An 11,074-nucleotide genomic window follows, 5' to 3' on the forward strand; every position below is an offset into this window, starting at 1 on the left:
CCCATTACTTGATCTCTGAATGTTTGTTTTTTTCAATTTTTGGCGTATGCGATCTCGAAGTATATACAAACATGTTTGACGGTTGGATCATTGAAACTAGTTTTGTAGAATGAGTATCCCATCAAAACAATAGATTCACTAATACTTAAGAGTTTATTCATACTTTTATGAAGTATAACATAAGATTTTGTGGTATCCACTAGTGTAAATATTTTAAATTGAAGATCGTATTCAATCATTGTATTCATATAGGGTCAAGGAGTGTGGTTGTAAAAAATCATCAAAATCGGAGTTAAAATGACCGTTAAATCATGATTTTTCGTTTATAACCGTCGAAAAGTTTTGTCTCGTTACTTGCTCTCTGAATGTTTTTTTTTTGCAATTTTTGGCGTATGCGATCTCGAAGTATATACAAACATGTTTGACGGTTGGATCGTTGAAATTAGTTTCGTATAATTCGTATCCCATGAAGTTCAATGGTGTGTGTGTGTATATATATATATTTATTTATTAAGTAGATTTAAATCTATTTATTTTGTGTGTATAATTATTATAGTTTTTAGGGGTATAAAATTTAATATATATATATATATATAATTATTATAGTTAATATTTTGGGTATAATTATTATAGTATATATAATTATTATAATTATTATAGTTAATTTAATATATATATATAATTATTATAGTTTTTATAATTATTATAGTATTTTTTTAGGGTTATAAATTATTAAATTAATATTCTGCTTATCGTGTATCGTGTTACCCACGTGTATACCCGAACAAACCCGTTATCTTAACAGGTGCTTATCGGGTTACCCGATAACGACCCGTTTCGTTATCGTGTCGACCCGAACACCTGTTAATTTCGTGTCGTGTCGTGTCGGGTTATCGGGTCGTGTCAGGAATTGCCAGGCCTACTCCTAATCCCCGACCTAGAACGATCCCTACTTACATACTTTGCTACAATTGATAAAAAGAGGGTTTAATTTGTGTGCTTGTATATTTCGCATCACATACACCACTACCACCTTAATTAGATGGTGGTCCTCTCCCTAGCCTATAAATACATCCACCCTTCACCATAACAAGGGGGGAGAAAAAGATCCATAAAAAAACACTACATTCACATCTCACAACTCCATACACTTACACTTTCATTCCTTGGCCGAGAGAACACAATCCACCCATCCACCCTTCACCATAACTCACCTATATCCATCCACCACAATAATTTACCACTCATCCATAAAACCACACCTTGTGCCGCAACAAAGCAAAAGACTCAAAACAGCAAACAAACACTCAAAACTGCCTTAAAAACACTTTCTGGGTAGTTTTGAACACTAAGGAAGAAATTGGACGAAAATTGGTTTTAACTTGACTCAAGACACTTAAAAACACAAACTAAATTGATTTCTAACTAATATGACTTAACAAAGTAAAGGGTGATTGATTTTGACGAAAATTGAAAACAAAACAAAATTTTGTAAATTGAACAGATTCTAAAACGAATTTGGTTAAAGTGAATGGATGGAAAGCTAGCTAAGGGGTTCTTCTCCACACATGTCACACTTGCATACAAAATGATTTCCAATTGCTTCTCAATAAATCATGAATTCTCAACGCCCCAAGTTAATTAGGTCCGCTTAAATTAACCCTCAGATTTTCCTTAAGTTATTGAATTGGATGAATTGCATACGACAACCCAAAGCATTCCCCACAAGTTCCCTACATGAAAGCGCATAATAGAGATTCAAGCAAGGATCATTAAGTTCTATGAAAATCATAAGCATTGACGAGGCACTCGTAACTATGAAAGCGCATGATACTTATGCCAAGAATTTACTTAACGCGATTGTGATCAACAACCTTTACTACTTGTGAATATAAGTTCATAACAATTAATTGAAATTCCCTTATATCCTAGCATCAAATTCATGCATGCAAACTAAGCGGGCCCTCTTAACCAACATACACAAACCAGTTTTAATTCATATAGATAAGTAAATTGAATTCACAACTTATGAAACGCAATTAGAAGTAATCAAATCATATAGCAAGCATAAACATGGTTTTGAATCCCCCCTAGCCAAGGGGGGGTTTAGTTCCTCATACTCGCAAAGCAACGATACATAAATTTAGAAATTAAAATCCAAAGAAAGAAAACACCTAGAACGCTCCAACTTGGCAGCAAGCGCATCAACGATTTCTCCTTCCTCCTTGTTGCGGCAGAGAAGTTTAGAACAGGTTTTGGGTGGTATTTATGGTGTAGAATGGATGGGGAATGGTATGGAAAGGTTTAGGGTTGATGGGTGGTGCGGCAAGGGTTGATTTTTGGCAGAAATTTGGGAGAATGGTGATGGAAGGCTGCGGTAAAGGGCAAGGCAGATTTCTGGCGTGAATTGTGAATTATGAGAGGTGGTATCTCAGCCAAGGGGTGAATGAGAGTATATATAGGCACTAAAAACCCTAGGGTAATCAGATTAGGGCTTCTAGAAAGCCAAATCCATCAGGAAATAGGTTTAAACAATCAGAATTTGCAAGGGACAAGGCCTCAAGGTGCGACATATTAGGTGGGAAAAGGATTGGCCTTCTAGAATGCCTTGCAAGGCAAGGAAAAGGGTTTCTAGAAAGGCTTAGGTGCGGCACCTATGGAGAGTGTTTCAGAACCTTCTTTTGTGTCAAAAAATGCTTAGGAAACCTTCAAAATATCTGGAACTTAAGGCCATTTAGGTTTAGGAAAGATCAACCCAAAATAGGAAACTTTAGGCTTAACTTTCCTACTTCAAGTAGGAAACCTTGTTTGAGTAGGAATCTTCATTCTTCTAGGAATCCATCTTCAACTAGGAATCCCTCGTTGATTAGGAATCCTTCGTCAATTAGGAATCCCTCGTTGATTAGGAATCCTTCTTTAATTAGGAATCCCTCGTTGATTAGGAATCCTTCTTCAATTAGGACTCCTCCTCGGACTAGGAATCCTTCTTGGACTAGGAATCCTCAAATCTTCAAATCTTCAATTTTGTCCAAACCTTATGTTCCAAGCATGTACTTTCCAATCCATGCTCACTTTTGCTCCAAAAGTTCCAAATTGCATCATTTTAGGTAATATGCCCTTTAAACCTGAAAACACATGAAAGTAGCTTAAACGTCTATTTTACTAAGAAAACATAACGAAAATGCATAAGAACTAGCTAACTAAGGCGCATAAATATGCTCCTATCAACTTTCATTCCTTTGCCAAGAGAACGCAATCCACCCATCCACCCTTCACCATAACTCACCTATATCCATCCACCACCATAATTTACCACTCATCCATAAAACCACACCTTGTGCCGCAACAAAGAGAAGAAGGAGGACCCTTGGACGTACTTGCCATTCAAGTTGGATTGTTGGAGCATTTTTAGGTGTTTTCATTCTTTGTTTTCAATATCTAAATTTGTTTATCTTTGCTTTGTGAGTATGAGGAGCTAAACCCCCCTTAGCTAGGGGGAATTCAGAGCCATGAACATACTTGCAATATGAATTGATTACCTTCAGTTGTGATTTCATAAGTTGTGAATTCAATTTGTTTAACTGCTTGATTGATAACTTATTTGTGTATGTTTATTAAGAGTGCACACTTAGTTTGCATGCATGAATATGATGCTAGAGTATAAGGGAGTTTCACCTAATAGTTACAAACTTATATTCACAAGTAGTGAAGGTCGCTTATAAACGATCGCGTTAAATGAATTCTTGGCAGGAGTTTCATGCTCATCATAGTAACGAATGCCTCGTCAATACTTATAGTTTTCATAATGCTTAATGATCTTTGATTGTATCTTTATTGTGCTGTTCCTGTAAAGGACTTTTGAAGAATGCTTGAATTGTTGTATGCGTTTTCCCATCCAATTCAATAACTTAAGGAGAACTTGAAGGTTAATTTAAGTGGACTTCATTAACCTGGGGTGTTGAGTTTCATGATTTATCGAAAGAACAACTGAAAATTGGTTTATGTGCAAGTGTGTCATGTGTGGAGAAGAACCCTCCAGCTAGCCCATCATCCATAGTTTACCCAAATTCGTCCAAAATCTGTTTTAGTTTACAATCTGTTTGTTTTGTTTTCAAATTCGTCAAAATCAATTCCCCCTTTACTTTAAAGTGTTTTATTAGTAAAAATCTGTTTTGATTTGTGTTTTTTGTCTTGAGTCAAGTTAGAACCTAATTTTGTCCAAAACCATCCCTAGAGTCAGTTTAGAGTCTAATTCATTGTTTTAAGCAGTTTTGAGTCTTTTAAACTAGTTTTGAGTCGTTTTAGTTTGTATTGCATCTTTTGAGTCTAGTTTGGTGTTTTAAACTTAATTTTACGTTTTTAAGTCAGTTTCAAGTGTTTTAGCAATCCCTCCTAATCCCCGGCCTAGAACAATCCCTACTTACATTCTTTACTACAATTGACAACAAGAGGGTTTAATTTGTGTGTTAAGATAATTTTCGCATCACTTCACCTACAAAAGCTTCACACTATCTTGATAAAGATAGTGTGAAGCAAAATCAATTCATGGTGCCCAACAAAGCTTGACCCACAAAAGCTTGACCCACAAAAGCTTGACCCATAAAAGCTTTACCCACAAAAGCTTCACCCACAAAAGCTTCACCTACAAAACTTCAACACAAAAGTTTCACCTACAAAAGCTTCACACTATCTTGATCAAGATAGTGTGAAGCAAAATCAATTCATGGTGCCCAACAAAGCTTCAACCTCAAAGCTTCATCTACAAAGCTTCAACACTAAAGCTTCACCTACAAAGCTTCAACACCAAAGCTTTACCTACAAAGCTTTAAAATATATATATATATATATTTTCGGAAAATCGAAAATTCAAAAATTCGAAAATTCAAAAATTTGAAAATTCAAAAAAAAAAAAAAAAACATTGCCTAGGCCTCCTCTTCTTTGGGCCTAACAACTTTCATAACAAATATATATGAAGAAGGAGTTTTGGACTACCACTTAGAAAGGAAATGCCTCATTCGTCAACTCCCTCGACCGGAGACTTGGGGGACTCCTACCATATGCTACTGCACCTTGATACTCGGAAGTCTCACGACCACTCAGTGACTTGGATTTTTCAAGTCTCCAAACGAGAAGTTTTCCTCACTCGGGAAAGTAAGGAAGCACTACCTCAACCTACATGCTTCACTCACAAAGCTTCAACATACAAGCTTCAACAAAAGGAAAAATTCAAAGAACTTAGTGAAGAAGGCCTTATTGTATTTAACACAATACGTTGAAATGAAGTAAAGCTTGTTTATTGATATCTCCTATAAGTTACAAATATGTACATATACATGAATCAAAATAAACAAACAAGAGGAAGCCTTCACAAAGGTTGCTCAGGAGAAGTCTTAGCAGTCGGCAGAGCCCCAGATCGAGGAGGCACCAGAGGGTGATTATTTAGAGCCTCAGTACTAGGCAAAACCCCAGAAGAAGGAGGCACCGAAGGTTGATCATTTGGAGCTTCATTACGCGGTACAGCCCTAGAAGACGAAGGCAATAAATGCCTTTGGAACAAACTCACAAACCTCTGATGATCAAGTAAAATCTGACCATCAGATTCCTGCAGCTGGTCGAGCTTCCTCTTCATGTTTGTAGCATAGTTATGTGCGAGCCTGTGCAACTGTTCATGCTTGAGCCCTCTGATCTCCTGTTTGAGACTTATCACTTCAGCCGCCAATGATTCAACTTGGCGGGTTATAGCAAATAGGCGTTGGGCCATATTAGACACGGAACCTGCACATTGAACACTAAGAGCCAGAGAATCCTTAACAGCCAACTCATCAGACCATTTGGAAAGTAGTCTGTTATCTTTGGGAGTGAGAAGGTTCCTGGCCACCACCGTAGGGGTCATATCATTCTTCATCACAAAGTCCCCAACGGTAAAAGGACCAGTAGGGGATAAGAAGGATGGGCGCCATATGTTGTCTTGAGAAGGTATGGCTGCCTCTTCATCAAAGTTCAAGTCAAAACGACGATCGGATGGGCCAGACATTCTCAGAAATGATGAAGGAGAAATGAGGTGCAATAAATCTCTAAAGTAAGGGAAAAATTCCTACAAGCAATAACTCTCTAAATGTACTCCTTGCACAGAATTGGTGCCCTTATAAAAGAAAGGGCAACAGGGCTGTTGATTCAAAAATCGAAGTGGCACCACTCTCCGGATTCCGAAGAGACACCACTCTCCGGATTTCGAAGAGGCACCACTTTCCACATGCAACATCAGCTCCTCGGGTACCACAGATAACTTTGCCAAAGATCTCTGACAAAGTTTAGACACATAAATTTTGAAGGTCCAGCTACACTACTATTACCCACAAGGGTAAAGGAACAGCACCACTGCTTAATAACTAAAAAGTCCCAATGTGTGTTAACCTCCGTGCTCCGTGGCAAGGCAGACTGGCAAAAATACCCAACATTTACTCACATTCGAGAAAACACTCCCAACATGATTGCTTTCTCAAAAATCGAAGAGGCACCGTTCTCTGAATCTCGAGAGTCAGATCCCCGATAGGATTGCTTGTTCAAAAACCGAAGAGGCACCGCTCTCTGAACTTCGAGAGCCAGATTTCCTTGGATAAAGCTTGTCTGCAATCTTCACATGCAACATCAGCTTTCCAAATACCACAGACCATTTTTTCAAAGCGCTCTGACAAAGTTAAAACATTTGAAGCTTGCAGCTCCTACTACATTACTATGACCAAGAAGGGTAAAGAAATAACATTATTACTTGCTCAAAAATCGAAGAGGCACCACCCTCCGAATCTCGAGAGCCAGACTCCCAACAGGATTACTTTCTCAAAAATCGAAGAGGCACCGCTCTCCGAATCTCAAGAACCAGACTCCCAACAGGATTTCTTTCTCAAAAATCGAAGAGGCACTGTTTTCCGAATCTCAAGCAGATCCCCGACAGGATTGCTTGTTCGAAAACCGAAGAGGCATCACTCTCCGAACTTCGAGAGCTAGATTTCCTTGGATAAAGCTTGTCTGCAATCTTCACACGCAACATCAGCTTTCCAGATACCACATACCACTTTTTCAAAGGGCTCTGACAAAGTTAAAACACGTGAAGCTTGCAGCTCCCACTACATTGCTACGACGAAGAAGGGTAAAAGAATAACATTACTACTTGTTGTTAGGGAGACTTCTATATATGTCGACCTCCATCCTCCACAGACAGGCAGACTTGCAAAAATGCTCAACCCTTCCTCATATCTGAAAGGGCACTCCCAACGAAGCCTCTCGAAATACTCAGCTTTCTTCCCCCCCAATAATACCTATGCAAACCAGCCATACCAGAGCAAGAGTATCTCATATCATCAGGGTTAAAAGTACGAGTATCCCATGTCATGCTTTTTCTCTGTCTTTTCCTTTGGCCTTGTTCTTACCTGCAAGATAAGGAGAAAGAGAGCAATCAGTCAGCACTTGGAATCAAGCTTCCAGTCAGGAACTGACTGCCTGGAACCCCTTGCCCGATTACTTACATGGCATTGCTCTCGAGTACTCATCTTCAACATCTTATGCTTCTAGAGACGATACCACATATGCCTGAGGAACAGATAGGGCAAGTGAGAAGGATACAGGGAAGCATGTGGAGACAAGCGTAACAGAACACGTGCCGATACATCCACTACTTTGTCTAAAGAAAAAGTATCCCATATCATCAGGGTCGAACATACTTTAGATTTGATGGACTTGTTTTGACCCTCAAATTCTTGAGTCGACCTTATACTCTGGAGGAAACCAGAAAACCCTCTAGCCCAGTTCAAGAATAAGCCTGTGGAAAGTTACTTCTTAAAAAACAGAAGTATCTTATATCATCTCTTCTCCATTTGCTTCTCCTTATCCTTGTTGCTGTTTACGACACGAGGAGAAGGAGAACAATCAACCGAAAGCCGAAGTCGAACCTCCGATCCAGGTTGCTTGCTTGGAAGTCTGATTGCTTACCTTGTCTGTAACCTCTTTCGGCAAATCTCCTAGCTCGGCCACTTAGGGGACTCCTACTATAAGGTTTTGTATCGCACTTGACCAAGCCCGAAACTACAAGTAAGCTTCAAGTGAAATTGATACATTACCTTGTGCATCTTCATCGGTTAAAGATACCACCCCTGGATGGAGAAAAAGTACTTCCAGAGAAGATGTCACATCTACGTATGAAACAGATAAGGAAAGTGAAAATGATACCACACTTCGGTACTTAGAAGTTTCGTGATTACTCAATGGCTTGGATCTTGCAAGTCCCCAACCGAGGAGCTTCCCTCAGTCGAGAACTTAGGGGAGCACTGTTTGTACCATACTTGACCAATCCCGAAACTACTGAACACCGGTCAACGTTATACCGTCAAGGACCCAGAAGAGTTTCCCTCCAACCAGGAGGCCAATCACAGCGCGACACGTGTCGACATCAGAAGCCAATCATAGTGCGACACGTGTCAACATTAGAAGCCAATCACAACACGACACGTGTCAATGTCATAATGAAACTAGAAACTCTCTTCTATAAATAGAGATCATTCTCTCACAATATTTCTTAATGTCATTTGTACTAAATCATTCACTTGTACTCACTAAAAGAGAGCTTGAACCTATGTACTTGTGTAAACCCTTCACAATTAATGAGAACTCCTCTACTCCGTGGACGTAGCCAATTTGGATGAACCATGCACATCTTGTGTTTGCTTCCCTGTCCCTATCCATTTACATACTTATTCACACTAGTGGCCGGAGCAATCTGGCGAAGGTCACAAACTTAACATTTTCTGTTGTACCAAAGTCCTCACTGATTTTGTGCATCAACACATATCAATAAGATCATTTAGTCATTTAATTGTATAAAAACAAATAAACGGATTCTGTAAATGCATTACAAACCGTATATCTATTTGTTACGAAAACAACCTTAGCTTTAATTGATTTCTTGGAGAATTTGATATTTATAGAGCTATTAATAATATGAACAATTCCGATGATAAACAAAAGTTTTGTAAATCAACCACAGAGTATTTTGAGGATGAGGTCCTCGTCAACCATGAGTAGCTAAGCATTATTCTATTTAGAAACCCAATTCTCAAAGCTCACCCTCATTGTCGAAGAGACAATTAGAGGCCTGATTTGCTAAGCTTATTGACGATCGATGGTAGTTATAAGGTATTACTGACTAATGGCGGATCTAAAAAATTTTCATCATGGGGCTAATAAAAGACAGGTGTCTACTCGGGCCTCTTTGAGGAGAAAACCTCTTACTTAACTGAAATATGAATCGCTGCTATGACATTACAAAAATAAGTTACATAAAACGAAAATTGCTCCTCTTCGACTTCTGGAAATTAAACATATGAACTCAAAAAAATAGATTACGCCGTTCAACCTTCCACCCCAGTGAGGCCATGGTGGATAATCTTGCATGCAACCAAGGTTCACAGGCGATTCAAATGCTTGTCAACCACTCCCTATCACTTTGACTAAAACTTAAGAAATGAGGTAAATTACATAAAACTACATCAACTATAGGTTGAACCATAATTTCATACATCATGTTTTAAACATTACAATGTCATACCTTAACTTACGAATTCTGATGCGAAATATATAAGCACACAAATTTAACCCTCTTTTTGACAATTGTAGTATAGATGTAAGTAGGGATCGTTCTAAACCGGGGATTAGGAGGGATTGCTAAATCACTTGAAAACTAATTTAAAAACATAAAAACAAAGTTAAAAATGTAAACAAAAGATTTTAAAACAAGAAAGTAAAAGGGGGATTTGAGTTTGGTGAAGTTGAAAGTAAAAACGAATAAACTAAAAACTTAAATAGATTTTAAACAAATTTGGGTTGAATGGATAATGGAAGGCTAGCTAAGGGGTTCTTCTCCACACATGTCTTGCTTGCATACAAAATGATTTCCAATTGCATTTCAATAACTTATTAATTCTCAACGCCCCAAATTAACCGTGAATTGCACTAATTAACCCTCAGTTTTTCCACAAGTTATTGGGTTGGATGATTGCATACGACAACCCAAAACATTCCCTACAAGTTCCCTACATGAATTGCATAATAGAGATACAAGCAAGAATCATTAAGTTCTATGAAAAACATAAGCATTGACGAGGCACTCGTTACTATGATTTGCATGAAACTTATGCCAAGGATTTACTTAACACAATCGTGACTAGCGACTTTTACTACTCATGAATATAAGTTCATAACGATTAGGTGAAATTCCCTTATACTCTAGCATCATATTTATGCATGCAAACTAAGTATGCATCCCTAATCAACATACATAAACATGTTATCAATCAAATAGATAAGTAAATCGAATTCATAACTTATGAAACGCAATTAAAAGTAATCAAATCATATTGCAAGCATTAACATGGTTTCGAATCCCCCCCTAGCCAAGGGGGGTTTAGTTCCTCATTATTACAAAACAAAGATAAACAAATTTAAACATTGAAAAACAAAGGAAAGAAAGCACCTAAACGTTCCAACGATCCATGTTGGATAGCAAGTGCGTCTAAGGACTTTTCTCCTTCTCTTTGCCGCAACAACAAGGTTAGAATGATGTTGAAGGGTTGGTTATTTGGAGGAATGGATGGGAAGGGGTTTAGATATGTAGGAGAGGCAAGGAAAGGCTTGGAGAATGGTTAATTTCTGGATGATTTGAATGAGGTTGATGCCATGGTATTTATAGGAAGAGGATGGACTTGTTTAACACAAAATGTTGGTGGAATTGAGTAGGTGAGCATGGCAAAGAGTGGGAATTGTTGGTGGGTTAGGTATTGAGTCATCCACTCACATGTCATGGTTAGCTAAGCATTGCATCATCCACTCACATGTCATGGTGAGCTAAGCATTGCATCATCCACTCACATGTCATGGTGAGTTAAGCATTGCATCATTACTCAAATTTCTGGTGGAGGTGGAAGTAAAAGCCACGGCATTGATGTGTTTTGAGTGAAGTTTTGGCCAATCCTTCTAGAAATTTATCCCTTCTTGCAACTTGTATTTGTTTCACCAGATTTTTAG

Source organism: Malus domestica, chromosome 15, assembly GCF_042453785.1.
Source record: "Malus domestica chromosome 15, GDT2T_hap1".
NCBI lineage: Eukaryota > Viridiplantae > Streptophyta > Magnoliopsida > Rosales > Rosaceae > Malus > Malus domestica.